The sequence below is a fragment of the Thunnus albacares genome, chromosome 4 (genome assembly GCF_914725855.1).
Source record: "Thunnus albacares chromosome 4, fThuAlb1.1, whole genome shotgun sequence".
NCBI classification, from domain to species: Eukaryota; Metazoa; Chordata; class Actinopteri; order Scombriformes; family Scombridae; genus Thunnus; species Thunnus albacares.
The window spans coordinates 6202731-6215898 of record NC_058109.1 but is presented as its reverse complement, the minus strand read 5'-3'; positions in this window follow the sequence as shown (position 1 = coordinate 6215898).

The window sequence follows — 13168 nt, the reverse complement described above, 5'->3', positions numbered from 1 at the left end:
GAGAAACTCTACAGCATGATTTTGAAACTATGAAAATAGCTGCATAAATTAAACACGAGTTGTAAATAAGGAGATACTACTTGCAAAAACAGTGGTATGGTCCTTTATGGGATTGCTAAGCATTCACAAGACTCGTACCTCATCTTATTAACTCCAGTCTAATGGGATGATTCAAAGGTTTACCTTGATGAGATTTGTGTAGGCTCATTAGAGCAAATGATTACACCTGTGAATAATCAGGACTTTAGTCAGTGACTCTACGGAGAGGTGATGAGAGCTGCGGAGCTTAGAGCCCGATCCCTGTTCAAGGGGCGTGGTGCTTGGTGCATGTTACGGGCTCATTTCCAGCTAAGCTCACCATGCTCCTAGTTCTGGGTTGTGGGTGCCGTCTGCAAACCTTTTACGACTGCTAGTGGAAAAGATCGTTTCAGTGTTGTACAGTGAGGTTCCTGAGAGTGGCTACAGCCTAGTTAGCAAGGATTGGGAGTTTGGCTGCTCCTCAGTGAGAAAGTGCCTTCATCCTTCTGTGCAACAGAGCTTCACAGCGTTTGAGCAACGGTCCCCTGACAAACTCATGTTGCATGAACAAAATATTCAGATAAGAGCCCAGGGGAAGGTCATAACTCCTGGGTAAGTTATGCGTTTTTATATGGCTCAGTTCCTCTGTAATCATTCGTCTCTATGTCAGTGTCAATTTTAAATGTTAGTCCAAAGTTTTTATTATAGCAGCTTGAGGCAACATAGAGTCACAAGTTGGAAACGATGCTGTGTTAAGATCATATTGTGTTATAAGCAGGCAAATGTTCATGTCAGCCTTCTAGTTGTAATTACAAATAGGAAATAAGAATTTCTGACGGTTACAATGTCTTAGTGATAAAACATCACTGTAGAAGTGTCAATAAACTGTTGCCAAAATGGCTACAAAGCTGCCATCACAGGAAGTTCCATGTACATAAAATCTCAAATTAACACAACTTCAATTAAAGAGTAGCTATAAAGCCTACACATTTAGTTTAAATCTGGTTTATCTTGTTAACAAACCATTTAAAAAAACAAAAACAAAAAAACGACAACCAAAAAAAACCAAACATGTGATTTAAACTACACTTGCATGTATCTGGTGTGACTATAGGGGCAGTTAATATGTTTTCTGAAGTAAGAGGTTCCTGCTACATGCAGTATGGTGCAGGTTATGCTTGAATTAAAAGTGGAACAGAATGTACAGCATTACATCAGTGTCCTGTAATGATCGTAAAGGTGGTTTATATAAGATAAAGCCTGTGTAGAACTACATCAGATGAGGCCTCATCAACTCACCTCTACCGGGGGTCTCTTGAGTTACATCACAAACACCTGGGTCCTTTCCATGTGTATATTGTTTCAGTCACCTGTGCCCGTGGACAGGATGTATGGTGAGGTCATAGAGACAGGCAGAGTGTGAGGGATCAGAAATAAAAAAAAAGAAGCTCACGTGGAAGGAAGTGCTGGCACACGTGGACATGCATGAATGCAAAAACAGAGACAGACACTCCTGGGCTGGAGATGTATTGCAGTTACATCACTAATGTCTTAGTGACCTCGCCCGGCGTTGTCATAAAGGATCATCAGAGAATTAGCTGTACGCAAAACATGTCCAGACCAGGGAACGAAAGTCAGTTGTGGAATAAAAAGAAAAAAAATCACTGAATGATTCATTGATGTGATCTCTTGTACTTTATTCATTATTTGTTGCTCTGAAGAGATTTTGCTTTGCATTCAAGATTATATCATATTTGTCAATGCTGGCATTTCAGATTGTTTTCAAACTGAAAACTGAATTCTCTTCATTTTTTGTGTAATTAAATAAACCAGTTTAGATAAACTCTTATTAAATGAAATACAATAAACCTCTGAAAAATGTTCCAATGTTCCGTTTTTCAGAAGAGGATAAAACCATTGTGGAAGAAGCATCTAAATCTGTCGGTTGAAAGCTGGTATTTCTAGAAGACAAGCTGTCAGCCTCTGTGGTGCGCTACTGACTGGAGCTTATAGCTTATATTGGTCTGTGTCTGAAATTGCTTCCTATTTACTAGCCTATAGAGGAAATTGTGTCCATAGCATTTACACTACTGTCAGCTAACAATCCCATAATGCAATGCACTGCATTTTACAGATGCCTGAAGTACTGTTGTGCGACTCTATAGTTGACAGTGAGGACATAAAATGATGATAATTTGTTGTCTGAAACCTCAACTTACTACTCACTATTGAGTAAACTACTGAGTGTCTGTTATGTAGGGAGTAGTGAATGAGCAAGCAAGGAAGTGATTTTTGGACTCAGCCATGGAAGTTTTCCCTTTTTTATATAGCTAACAATCATTTGTTATTTAACTCTTACATACTGCTCATGTCAAAACTGACCTATTTTGACATTTGAAAGCAAGAAAAACACACTAAATTACATTCTTTAAGCATGAAATTTCATGACTTTTCCTGAAGTGGCCCAGAATATACAAAAATGGAAATATTTCAAAATTATTTATTTTGTGCAGCTGAATATTTGTACATAGAAGTTGTTCTGGGTCAAAGTTGACCCATATTTATTCAAAGGAATTTTGAAACAGTGAAACTTTAGACTGGCATGTCTGTGTATTTCTGTCCTTGGAACAATGAGGACAGAGTTCAAGGGGGACCTTGACACTGTCATGAGAACTGCCTGTGTTCCCACCATATTGCTACATTTGCCAGGTTTCCACCAAGGTGGGCATCTGCAGACCTTTGAGATGCTATGAGGGAATCTTGAAACAGTGAGTAAAGAGTAACACTGTGCATAGGCATCATCATCATATATGGTGTTCGTACAATACAGACATAGGATCACGAGATGCCTTGACACTGTCACAGCATTTGCACCTGCAAACAAGCCTATATAAAGTAACAAATCAGACCCATCAATTTCCAGGCAATCAACATGGTGGTTGCCCAACATAGTCCTCTCTTTAGTGGAGAGCAGCTTTCATAGGACTATAAAAAGTACCTGAGCCTCTATTTCACTGATTTGGTGGAGTGGAAGGAGTGATTTGGTGGATCTGTTATTCCAAGATGAAAACAGAGACAGTGAATTGAAGAGAAAGTATTAGAAGAGGATGACAACATGGAGGAAATGGAAGAAAGGCCCTTGATTGTGACTTACCTCATGCAAAGACAATGCCACCTTCCCCACATGCTAACCACAGCAGCCTCAGCAGCACAATGGTCTGAATCTTGTCCTGATCAATCTGCAGTCCCACAGTTTTTTTGCAAGGTTTGAAATTTACAAGCCGGTTTGTTCTGTTGTTTTATGACTAACATACTCAATGCAATGCAATCAATGCATACTCAGGGCATGTGGTTTATGGGCAGTGCTAATTGATTGTTTTAATGGCTATAATGAAACCTACGATTCAAAAATGTTATTGCATCCTTCACTTTCAATAACATTAATAGAAATAATTATGGCTGTTATATTCTCTTGTTAAAGATAACATGAGATCATAATATAGTGTGATTGTGAATGTATTTTCTTTATAAACAAATGTCAAACCTAAAGACACTCTGCACTCTGAAACATTAATGAAGGATTAATCACCCATTTATTAATGACTGATGAGATATATATGGATGCAAAATGCATTTGTGGTTCAAAATTTGGTATAGGGACTAATTATAAATGGATACTTGATCTGGGTCACTCCATACTGTGAAGGGTCAGAATATGTGAGGGTTAAAGGAATAGATTGACATTTTTGAAATGATTCACATTCCTCATTTCCAGTCTTTGTACGAAGCTAATAACTGGCCACTGGTGGACGCTAGCTCCATATTTTCTGTACAGACATGAGAGGTATTGTTCTCATCTAACTTTCCGTAAGAAAACAAATAAACATACATTTCGCAAAATGTCAAAATATTCCTTGAAAATGTTTGCCCCTTTAAAACATTAACATTTGGAAGGACACATTGTGCTGTAACGTTTGTATTTCATCCATAATATAGAAGCTAGTTAGCCTAGCTTGCAAATGCTAACGTTATGTTTCGTGCATTAGTTATAACGCCTTTACAGTCATTAGCATCTCCAACACACTCAGTCTAGCAAGAGTTAGCAGTATTTCTGTTATGGTCCAGTTGTGTTGATAGCAAATGAATGACCAGACCATTAAAAAAGCCACAGTCACTTGTGACAACACCTCTTTGTACTGTACAGTCTGTTGCATGTCAAGATTTGAATGACATGGTAAAGCCGCCTTTAGACTGCGTGACAACAACAGTCATGTAAGTTTATTACATGTGACACTGTGTGAGATGGCTCTAATAAAATTTTGGTCACAATCTGTGTCGGACTGCACAATATCAGTTTGAGGCTGTCAGATTGTGCACTGAATGTTGGGGAGTGGTGGGAATGTAACTAGAAACAATATCAAAGCCTGTGTCATCCATCTGCGTCACTTATACCTTACACTTATACCACCTCCATTGTTTTGGTTTTTGTGTATGTGGATGTATTAAGAAGGTTGAGTGTGTTTTCTCACTAAACTTTATTCAAGAAACTGTACAAAATATCACGCTGGCCAGTGTATTTTGTGTCATTTTACATTGTATTCTGATTGGTTGGTTTGTAGATGAGGGTCGTGGCAGCTGATAACATTGTGAGAATTTGGTCTTACAGGTCTTACAGTGTGATCTAGGACCACTGTTTTGGATTGACGACCAAAGATTTTACCATGTTTCCCTCACAAATGTCAACTTTAATTTCAGACAGCCCAAAATCGCACAGTGTAAAGGGGCCTTAATGTCCCGTATGGAGATTATTATATTAGTGCTCGGTGGGGTTAGTGCATTCATGTCATGTTAGAGGTACTATAATTACCAATTAGTAATAGTTAGGATTTTTCAAAATCCGGAGGACATGTTCACAAAATTTCCAGTGGAAATGACACCCTTGGAATTCTGACATTCAAATAAATCCCAGAAAAAAATAAAAATAAAATAAATATATATATGTATATATATATAGTTCATGTTTTGTGAAGTCTTTCTGTGTTAAAAATATCTGATGTGACAGTAATGCTGTCTGCAATGAAAATCTAAAAGTGTGTGTGTTTGAGATTTACCACATGAAAGCACTTCGCTAATATCTCTTCAGAGCAAAGCAAAAAAGTACTGACCCAGAAAAATTAATCCTGTCCGGACAAGGGTTTTAAAAATGTTTGTGTATTTAAAAAAGAAACAGGAGAGAGGAGGAACGATGGTTACATGGGTCACACCCTCATCTGCAAAGTCACAGCAACAAGCAGACGACAACAGCAACAGGCAGACACTGAAGCAGCAGCATGTGGTGTGGTTATAATGTCCAAACTTGTTAATAGAAACAGCTCATGCTCGTTATGACCACGCCAACAGTACTGTATGTGTCTGGAGGAGTTAGTTTCACACTGCTGGCTTCCAACCAAACTCTTTGTCTGACTCTTAACCGGTTTTTGTCACAGTCTGTTAAAGGACAATGCGTGGGATAATGTCATGTATGCTGGAATTATCAGGGACCAGTGGACAGGAGTTATTTCAGCATGGAAAAACAAAAAAACATGTTGTGGGGACTGCATGGTGACTTGTGGTTGGTGCTTGTTGACACAACCCAAATGAGGATGGACATTTTAAAATACCACAAGCATAGAACTTGTTGTGTGTGAGCTACAACATTCAGCAGTTTATAAATTAAATAACAAAAGTAGGATATTATACATTATCTGCATGCCTTATCACTTTGAAGCCAAAATGTGCACATTGAACATATTAACAGATAAAATAAGACCTATAATGGTGTATTACATATGACAACATTCACTATCAACACTTTTCATGTCAGAATCAGATGTTCTGGTATTTATGGTTTATGGAAAAAACATAAACACTTGCTTGAAGCATGATCCAAGACCCGTGTAGAGCATTAACGCACTACTTTGTAATAGGTTACAGTAATTCAGTAATTATATTACAGTTACTACTCCCAGTACACTCCATTACTTTTACACTTGAGGCTCAGTGTGCTTGCTGTTTTACCAGGATTAATGGAGTTTTGATATTAGTGTGGTCTCTGCGTTCTGCTGCCAGACACTCAGAAGGAGGAGAAATGCGAATCGCAATTCCAAAGCTGTCTTATTCATATGTTGTGTCTTCTTAGTTGGCTTGCTAATGTTAGCCACGGGTACACCATTCAGGAATAAGCGAACGCTAGTTTAGTTCAGAGTTGGAGGGTGTGTGAATCGTGTAGCTGAGGTTGGGACTTCTGGAGTGCTGTGTGCAGTCACTGAGGCTATGCTAACACTAGCTATTGGATGGTCAGTAAATCCTTCCAAACTGTATCCTGCCTGTTTGTTAAACCACAAAGGTCTCATTTTCTACTTTTACATGTGACAAATACAAAAGATGCAGCATGCGGAGGTTTCTCGGTTGTTTAAAGGCTTTGACAGAGCTGATGGCTGAGTAATGAAAGTAAAGTAATAAGTAATGTAATTACTTTTACAATGAGTAATATGTAACAAGTAATTAATTACAATTTTCAAGTAATTTGCCCAACACTGTCCAAGAACCACTGGAAGTGACCATCACCTCTGCCACTTCTCACTCATAAAACTTTCCTTTTTAAAGCGTCTTATTAGGGCCGTCCAGGCTCGCCTTGGACCAGCCCCTAGTTAAGCTGCTATAAGCCTAAACTGTCGGGAGACTACTAACTTGGCTTCTTTTTGGGCTTTTTCATCTCATCTCACAGGTTCCTTTGGATCAGGGTCATGGAGCCCCTAGATATGGACGGCAGGTTTCCATGGACCGTGGCTGTGGAGACCCCTGTTCTGCTTGAGGTTTCTTCCTGTTAAAGGGGAGTTTTTCCTTGCCATTGTCGCCAAGTGCTTGCTCATGGGGAAATGTTGGGTCTCTATAAATTAAAGAGTATGGTCTAGACCTGCTCTATGTGAAAAGTGCCCTGAGAAAACTTCTGTCATGATTTGGCGCTATATCAATAAAACGGACATGAAAACTGAAATGAAATTATTTCATTATTATGCTGCTGGTGATTTTGGAAATTGTTGCTCCATTAATAAGATTTGAAGACTGAAATAAATAGTAGATAGAAGATAGTAGCTTTGATGTGTGCTTTGTGGGTGTTGATTGACAGATGTGATTGACAGTTGGCCCACCTGCTGCTCTCTCCAGCTCTGGGACTAGCACTGAGTCAGACTATTTTTGCAATATTTCTTTAAGTTCATTGTTACTTGATGATGATACCTGCCATGTTAGTGTAAATTAGCTAAAGTAGATAACATTAGCCCAAGTAAGCTAGTGTTAGCAACCTGCACGTCTTATTTGGAAGGTCCTAGGTCCAAATGGAAAAGATGGCTCTGACCATAAGCTACAACTGTTGGTTTGCAACCAATGCAAACCAATAGGTGACATCACACCTCACTACATCCATCTTTATATACAGTCTTATGTATGAACCCTGTCTATCAACATCCATCAAACCACCTCCTGTATTTTCTGTTTAGGTTAGCATACCATGCATATGTATGACACTTTCAATGAGCAAATTGTAGACCACTTGCTGGCTTATTCCAAAGCTAGACTCATTTGAGTAGATTTTATTTTTACTTTTTTAAAAACATAATCAAAAAACTCAGTTTACTATCTAGGAAGATTTGTTTCAGCTGGTTGACTGTTAAGTCAGGTTAAGTGGAATAGTCTTGTTTGGAGCAGATAATCAATCTTTAGTTTTACTGAAAGAACCTGGAGTGCAGGCAAATCTCCAGTCAGGTCACATTATACGAAAGGCCAGCAAAAGCCATAAAATCTACATATTTGTATAAACCACAGTTTTTGTCTGTGTATAATAATTTGCCATTTGTTCATACAGAGAATTATGGATTTTTCCAAACTGAAGTTATCTGTAATACCGTTGTAGGGGAGTGTTTTAGGAACTTTATGTAGAGATATACTCCTTGTAATACTGTATATCCTTTACAAAGAAAGAGACCAATATTGCCTCATATCAGCTATGTTTTTTTATTTTTGCTATATATATATATGTTTCAAAGCAGGCACCACATGAGTACTGTCTATTCCTTTTGTTTTCTTTCTTTCTTTTACTATAAATGAATACCAAGCTAGTGATTTTTATTTCAGCAAGTGATAATTTCAGAGAGTTGTCTGCCATGGCTGTTATTGTTAATTTGTACACTGTATAGTGTAGGTTTTATAATAATGAAGGTGGCATTAAGTAATATTTTGCTATAGGACCATCTTCAGTCACAGCCACAGCAAAACACATTGGTAGGAGGATAGCAGGTAAGAAGCATGGTGAAGCTAAATGTTTACAAGTATGGCGAACATCAGGAGTAGATGAGCTGCATGAACACCATCTGCTTCTTCAACACCTGTGGAGGCAGCTAACTCAGCCTCAGGAGAGACCATAGCTCATCAAGATGACTGACAAGTTTTAATGAGCCGGGGTAGGACAGAAGGTCTAAATACATAATTGTGTCTGAAAAGTTACATATTTAGAGTTTGACAGAACTTTTTTTGATGTTCTGTCCCATCTTCACTCGTTTTTGTGTAAAATCACCTGTTGCTGTGTAAGATACAGATTCATTTATCAGTCAGATACTACAGATAGATAGAGATACATGAAGACCAAACTGGTGTTGCCAGAGTGTTCCTCAACAAACTCCTCAACAATAAAAGCCTCATGAGCATCAAATCTCTAATCTCCAATAGAAATGTCCTGACTTGACAAGTGAACTAAATGAAATACAGTGCATCTGTGGAAAGTAGTGTAGTGAGCTCCCATCAACCTGAGGTTACAGTGAAAAAGAATCATCAACCAACTCCACTGCCGTTTTCAAACAGAGAGAAAGGGAAAAAAGGAGAAATATAGTATTTAAAAAAGACAATTGACTGTAAGCTTACAAAATGTTTTTGTTTGTTTGTTCTGATTTAGACATGATAATTGTTAGAATTGTATGGTTCATTGTTCAGTTTCTAGTCTGCACCCCTCTGAAAGTCCATTTGGGTTTTGAGTTAAAATCAAGTTTTCCATAGTTGTTAAAATGAAATTCAAAAGTATAAAAATCCAGATGTTTTGTGTGCGTGTAATATTATCTGAATAGTTCCTGGTGGAAAGAGACCACACAATGTGGGCACAAAGACTAACAAAGTTAACACACTAAAGAAAGTAAGCATGCAAAAACATCTAATTTGACCAAATACAAAATTCTTTTATTAGCTAAAGGCCATAAAATGCATTTTGACTTTACCATGTATAACCTGTTGTATATCCGCAATACAACATGCCGTGAAATTGTCAGGATTTCATTTTTCAGGATTTGATGCAAAATAATTCCTATTCTTTTTATTTAAAAGTTGGTAATAATACTAAATTTGAGTACATCTGTAGTTTGATGTTTGAAGTAGATTGCATATTTGATCAAACTGGGAAAACTCATTTACCATTTTTGGCCTACCAACCATCACCACAAAGATACAATAATTTTATGCCCTTACTCTTTTTCTAAATTAACCATAATTGACTTCATTTTGGTCAATTAAGACAAAGCAAAAACATGGATGCAGTGTCACGAGACTTGCAGACTTACGAGACTTACAGTAAAGTTTGGTTAACCAAAGATGGCCAGTGAACGTAAAAATAGTTTGGAAATATGAATTACAGCCAAAAACTTCAGCAAAATAAGTTAAACACATTTTTTCCTTAAGTTTTGAGGCTGAGTCAGTGATTCCTCAGCCTTCATCTAAGTGAAGGATGTTTTTCTGAGTGAAAAATATTCTCACACGTGCAAACTCTTTCAACTTTTTAAGTAAGAAAAACATATGTTTCCTTTAAGAACATGCACAATTTTATACACTAAGCTATTTAGCTTCTGAGCAGCAATCTTATTGGTCACAAAACTGTTTATGAATGAGCACTATTTATTTATTGCCCAGATTTTCTGGGAAGCAAGGAGCTTATCAAACTATCTTGTTTTCTTCATATTTTTTCTTGCATTCTCTCTGAGGAGACTTTTGCCATTTTGCCAGAACAATCTGGACTTTCTATCATGTATTTCTCAGTATTAAATGCTCCTAGGGTGTGACTACAATGTATGCATGACTCCATGTGGATAGAGTTGACTCGATTCCTGTTTAAATGTTTGTATTATTTTTACAGTGGTATTATTTGTATTTTTATTCTCATGTTTTCCAGTCATAAAAAATGGTAAAAGGAAGAAATGTGTTATGGAGTGTGATCCTGAATAGGATTATGTGCTCTATCTGAGAGACTCAACCACTCTCATATAGGATTATGGTTTTGTTTTCTTTTAAATTGTCCGATCAACCCTAAACTATGAAGTGGTCACAGAATCTTCTGGAGTATTCAGCTGCTGGTTGATGGAGCTGTTTTGACTGTGGAGTCTTGTGGCAACTGGCCGCCCAGGGTGCCACTGTGCCGCCACGAGGTCTACGAGAAACAGGCGTTAAGGCTTGGACCGCAGTTAACCATGTGGTTCACCACATAGACCAGGCGGAGGAGGAGGAGGAGGAGGAAAGACGGAGAGCATGAAGGAAGGAGAGAGCAGAGAGGGAGACACAGAGTGTTGGAAGGAGAAGAGAAAGCAAAGAATAAGTGGATGCAAAGTAAGCTATAAAAATGTTCATACATGATCTCTTCTCTTCCTTCTTGACCTCAAAATCAATCTTGGTGCCTCTTTGCTATTATTAAGGTGGCATCAGTGATGATGGACTATAATTAGAGTTGACAGAAAGGGAGGTAAAGGAAAAGTGCTGAAGAGTACATTAAGAGACAATGAAGGATGGAATGAAAGTGGTAAAGTAAAGGAGGAAGGAATTTGTGAAGAGAAATGAAAGATAGAAAAAGGAAAGATGCATGAATGCAGGAGGAAAGAAGGGACAGGTGAAAAAGACCAGTAAAAAGGGAAGAGAGGGAAAGAAAGAAGAAGAAATATTGAGTTAAAAGCAAGGGGAAGGCAGGGAGAGATGCTATGAAGATGACAGGAGGAAGGTAAGGAGCAACATGTAAGGATGGAAGGTACAGTAAAGGATAGAGACAAACGAATAAAGGGATACAAAGAGGGGAAAGGTGAGAGTGCATGTGAGGACACTAGAAAAATAGAAGGAACAGAGAAAGATGGACACTGCCGATGACCCATTTTGCAGAGTGACATCCTGAACCCAAGCAGATTTCCCTCGAAGCAAAATCACCCGACCACCCTGGGCAAATATGTGACGACATTTTCAACCACCCGATTTTGCTGAGGTTAGTTGGTAAACATTGTTTTCCAGGTTTTTGTATCTCCATTCATTTCATTTGCATTACACTTTTAATACAAAGCAAATTACAAGCAGAGGCTTTGCAAGACATTTGTTCCTGAATTACAAACCAAGAGTGAGAGGAAAACCTGACCTTGCACACATTTCCTTTTCCTTTTTTACTGTAACAGCTTGTGCAACAAAACATTCAGGCAGCGTAGGACAGCCAATCATGCAACCACATAATTCATATTACTAAAACATTTTTATGATGCTTATATTAAGTTGGGTTGGACAAAAACTTAGGAAATGATAAGAAGGATAACATTCCTTTGCAGAAATAATGCCACTTTATGTTTAGATCCTATGCAAGAGCTATTGAATTCTTTCAAATAGGGAACACTGGCAAGTGGCTGCCATTAAGAGGGATTGCAGGAAGTACCTTAGGTTGCAGTTACACTAATGGCCACTATACAGGCACTGTAAAAGACCCCAGTCTGTATAAAATCCTAGTGATGAAAGGCACAGCAAGTAAACAAGTACATTTTTCCCACAAAATTGACTTACAGAGGGATGTGATGGAAGTCAAAACTTCCCTTACAAATAAAAGCCCGTCAGCATCACTGTGTCGAAATACACTTGTGTCCTATTTCCTAGCATCTATACACGTCAATATGCCAAGAAAAACAAACTCACTATCATCAAAAAGTAAGACTATTAATCTTCTTAATCGTTATGAATCAGCAATGACTTAATGTGGGTAATGACAATTTATCATGAGAGAATGATGATACTGTTTATGAAAAATGATGACTGAACCAGTGACGCACATTGATAACTGTACTTTGTTGTGCAATACAAAACATCTTACCCTTTTAACCCTCAGAGCCTTTATTTGATGAGACCAATTTGTCTTTCAAAACACTTTTTACTGGAATCAAGGTTTGCACCATTCAGAGTGTGTAATCCTTTTGTCACCTTAACGGTAAAGATTTGCTAACAGGAAAGATTGAGCAATTAGAGCCCTCCAGTTATGCTTTACAGCCTTTCCTCACAATTAACTTTGCATGAAAAGGTTAGAGTCACAACTTGAAATGGGATCATCAGAGCTGTAAGTAGATGTATCCACCTGTTTGAGTCTGCAGTTCCTTGCCATCATCAACCCTTTCATTATTTTAGCAGCCAGTTGCTGAGGTGAGTCCGGTCTCCGAACACAGAGTGATGTGTGTTTGTTTCTGTGACACCTCCGTGCTATGTTTACTGTCCATCCATTTCCACTAACTGCCTCTGTGTTCACCCGCTGGCTGTCGATAAAGTTTGCTGTTTTTAAACTTTAAGAAGCTTGTGTGACTGAGCGATGTCATCGTTTCTAACCGAGATGAGACCTGGTGGTCTACCAGCATACATGCAAGGTTGCACAAACACAGGACAAGCTCAAAAAACAAACTCATTTTTTTCTGACTTTAGAGGGCCATACCTGTCTACATGTAACACGGGTTTTAGAGTTGCAATTGTGTGTTCAAATTAAACTGAGTCCCACACAATGACTGTATCTCAGATAAGACTAGAGTAGAAGAACATAGAGAGGAGGAAAATGCCTTCAGCATGTCTGTTAAGCATCTAAGACAACGAATGTTAACAAAACTGTGCAAGCACCTTTTCAGATTAGTTTGTAAGTCACTTTCATAAGCAAATAGACACCTCTTACTGACTGAACACTTGGTCTTTGGATTCACTCTTGTGGTGTCAACTAAATCTCTGATTGGTCAACTGTACGTCCAACCATGGAAACCTCCATCAATGAGCACAACACGAAAACTATTTGAACTGCTGAACGAAT